Source organism: Lactuca sativa, chromosome 3 (genome assembly GCF_002870075.4).
Source record: "Lactuca sativa cultivar Salinas chromosome 3, Lsat_Salinas_v11, whole genome shotgun sequence".
Taxonomy (NCBI): Eukaryota; Viridiplantae; Streptophyta; class Magnoliopsida; order Asterales; family Asteraceae; genus Lactuca; species Lactuca sativa.
The window spans coordinates 127,906,983-127,911,321 of record NC_056625.2 but is presented as its reverse complement, the minus strand read 5'-3'; positions in this window follow the sequence as shown (position 1 = coordinate 127,911,321).

Genomic DNA, 4,339 nt, shown 5'->3' with positions numbered 1-4,339 from the left:
TGATCCTTAGGCTAGGTCCCTTATGATAGGTGTTTAGGGACGTAAAGTGAGGATAACGGGAACGGGTAATCGGGTTATTGTTGATCGATGAAATTAATAAACTTATTTATTGTGGGTTGAAAACCCTATGTGCTCACCAGGCTCCCAAGCCTGACCCACTCAGTTTCTTGTATTACAGGTAGTGGCGCATGAGCATAGGTGTGATGTTTTGGACGAGGGATTACGGATATAGGCCTGTAGATATGAAATAATGTAGTAAGGCTTATATTGTACTGTTTATGCTTTTGATCTGTACGAACATGACATCCCAAGTCTTTTAATGAAATACATTTCTATGGAAATGCTTTTGATAAATCTTTATCATATTTTTTTTTTGGGACAAATTCCGCAACACTTTCATTTAAAATGTAACTCTGATTTTTAAACAAAGCATAAACAAACCGGTCTTTTCTGGCCGTGATTTTGGGGATGTCACAGTTGGTATCAGAGCATTAGTTTAAGCGAACTAGGAATTTGTAGGATTTCTAGACTTAAACTTAGAATGCTAAGCGATGATTGTGAGGTGTGAGCACTAGCCTATTTTAGGAATTGTGCCTAAAATGCTTTTATGTGTTAAATGCTTTGTGCATAATATGCTGTTAATTGTTCGGATCTATGGTCTGTTGCCGACCGGATCTGGAAACTTTATGTGTTTAGGATTCTAAACGTACGACTACGATATTAGAACTAACATGTAAACGTTTCGGAGTGATAAGGACGATTTAAACGTCTATCCTAAATAAAGATCTAAATTCACCTTATTCGGTGTATAGATCAAGATGGCAAGGACTCGTAGCGGAAACGTGAACGCGAATGGAGATAGGAACCAACCCCCAGTGGTTCAACAAATACCTGTTGTAGAAGAAGTTGCACCTGAGCCAGTCACGATGGCCGGAGTGCAAGCGATGATCCAGGCTATGTTGGATCGTCAAATGGAGGAAACTAGACGTTTGCTCCAGCAAAATCGAGAGGAAGGCACTATTCAAATCGAACAGCCCGAGTTGAACGAAGGGCAGACTGAGGAAGGAGACTACAGTGGAACTGTTGGTCAAGTCAACCAACCAATAGTTCAAGAAAATAACCAAGATGACGGATTCGAGAGAAATGGATGCAAGTACAAGCATTTTCAGACTTGCAAGCCATCGACTTTCACGGGAAAGGAAGATCCAATCGGAGTCATGGATTGGATCTCGGAGATGGAATTAGCTTTCATGACATGCGGTTGCAGAGGGAAGCTACAGACCACGTTTGCAGTGCGTCAGTTTCGAGGAGGCGCTGTACGTTGGTGGAATACTTTGGGGAAGACTTTAAGCCCCAACAAACCCCTGGAACTGACATGGGCAGAATTTCTGGTACAATTCAAACGAAAGTACTGCTTAGCTCAAAACCTGCTCGAGCTAGAGAACCAGTTTCTAACCCTAAAGAAGGGGAGCATGTCAATCGATGAATACACGAACAACTTCACAGAAAAGATGGAATTTGCCTTGCGTCTTGTTTCAGATGAGCTGACGAAAATTGATAAGTACGCAAAGGGATTACCATGGGAGTACGCGGTGCCAGTGCGTCAGGCACCTACTTTGGAGGCAGCTATCTGGGCTGCCAAGTCTGTGGAGGATATGATTAAGGGAAGAGCTGCCAGCAAAGTCGAGGTTGGCGAGAAAAGGAAATTTGACGGATCCTCAAGGTCCAGTAAGAAGGGTAGATTCTCGAAGTCTGGTTCGAGAGGAGGAGGATCAGAAGCGAAGTGGTGTGACAAGTGCAAGAAAAAGCACTCTGGGAAGTGTGACGGAGGGGTCACTTGTTACAAATGCGGAAAGCCTGGGCACTATGCCAATGAATGCACGTTCACTAAGAAGGTCTGTTATGAGTGCAACGAGGAGGGGCACATTTCAAGGGATTGCCCGAAGAAGAAGGAGACAGGAAGACCCAACATACCACCGAAGCCGAAGGCGAGAGCCTTCCAGATGACGCTCGAGGCTGCAAAGGAGGCAGCAGACGTCGCTTCAGGTACCTTTCTTGTAAATGGTTTGCCTGCAAATATACTATTTGATTCCGGAGCCAACTACTCCTTTGTGTCGCATAAATTTGGTGGGAAATTAGCATTGCCTGTAGAAAAACTAGATAATGCCCTGATTGTAGAAGTTGCCAGTGGCAAATTCGTACCTGTTAGTAATCGTATTAGGAACATCGTCATTGACCTAAACGGAAACGAATTCCACGAAGAGCTATTACCCATAGAGTTAAACGGTTTCGACATCGTTTTGGGTATGGATTGGCTTAGCGCCAACGATGCTGAGATTCAATGCCGAAAGAAGATAGTAAAGGTAAACCCACCCGGAAAAGAATCATTTATGGTGTATGGGGACAAACGCAGAGTGAATTCTGGAATCATCTCCCTGATGAAAGCCAGGAAATGTTTGTCCAAAGGATGTGCATCATACTTGGCATTCGTAATCGATGCCAAGAAGGAGAAGAAAGAGGTGCAGAATATACCGGTTGTGTGTGATTATCCGGAAGTCTTTCCCGAAGATCTTCCCGGATTACCACCTGATAGGCAAGTGGAGTTTCGTATAGACTTGTTACCAGGAACAACACCGATAGCAAAGGCACCTTACCGATTAGCACCGACGGAGATGAAGGAGCTCATGACGCAACTTCAGGAGCTGTTGGACAACGGTTTTATTCGACCTAGTTCATCACCCTGGGGAGCTCCGGTGTTATTCGTGAAGAAGAAAGACGGAAGTATGAGAATGTGTATAGACTACCGAGAGCTGAATAAGGCAACGGTGAAGAACAAGTATCCATTGCCGAGGATTGATGACCTATTCGATCAGCTGCAAGGTTCGAGCTACTTCTCAAAGATCGATTTTAGGTCAGGATATCATCAGCTAAAGGTGAGAAAGCAGGATATTGAGAAGACTGCATTCAGAACGAGATATGGACACTACGAGTTCTTGGTTATGTCATTCGGGCTAACCAATGCTTCCGCAGCATTCATGGATTTGATGAATAAGGTTTGTAAACCATTCCTCGATAAATCCGTGATAGTGTTCATCGACGACATTCTCATCTACTCAAAAAGCCAAGAGGAGCATGGAAAGCATCTACGAGAAGTATTAGAAGTGTTGAAGAAGGAGAAGCTTTTTGCAAAGTTCTCCAAATGCGACTTTTGGATACGGGAAGTCCAATTCTTGGGTCATGTTGTTAACCAGGAGGGAATAATGGTTGACGCCGCAAAGATCGAGGCTGTGATGAAGTGGGAACGTCCGAAAAGTCCCACGGAAATTCGAAGCTTTCTAGGATTAGCCGGATATTATCGACGATTTATCCAAGGCTTTTCTTCGATAGCTGCTCCATTAACAGCTTTGACTCATAAAGGAGCTACATATACGTGGAGTGAGAAACACGATGAGGCATTCGAGAAACTAAAGAAGAAGTTATGTGAAGCACTGATACTTTCTCTACCCGATGGAGTCGAAGATTTCGCGGTTTATAGTGATGCTTCTGGAGTCGGGTTGGGTTGTGTTCTGACCCAAAGAGAAAAGGTGATAGCATACGCATCTCGACAATTGAAAGAGCACGAAAAGAACTACCCCACTCATGATCTGGAGTTGGCAGCGGTAGTATTTGCCTTAAAGATATGGAGGCATTACCTCTACGGCACGAAGTGCAAGCTCTTCACTGATCATAAGAGTCTCCAGTACCTCTTTAATCAGAAGGAGTTGAACATGAGGCAACGACGTTGGCTAGAACTTCTCAAGGACTACGACTGTGAGATACTTTACCACCCAGGTAAAGCAAATATTGTTACTGATGCTCTCAGTCGGAAAGTCAATCTTGAAAGGAAAAGGCCAAGAGCGTTAAGAATTGAAGTCGTCTCGACGATTGTGGAAAGCATCAGGAAAGCTCAAGAAGAAGCTTTAGAGAAAAATGACCGAAAGGAAGAACGTTTGGGAAGAACGTTAGTGTTCGGTACAAACAGTCGTGGACTGAAGGTATTCCAAGATCGAATTTGGGTACCTAAGACGGGAGGAATAAGAGATCTTCTAATGGAAGAAGCACACAAGACCATGTACTCGATTCATCCCGGTAGCACTAAAATGTATAGGGACCTAAAACCCTACTACTGGTGGCCGACGATGAAGCTCGATGTTGCGAAGTATGTGGCCGAGTGCGTAACATGTGCGAGGGTTAAGGCACAACATCAGAAACCGTATGGGAGTTTAGAACCCTTACCTGTACCCATGGGTAAATGGGAAGACATCACCATGGATTTTGTGACTAAACTGCCCAGGACGAA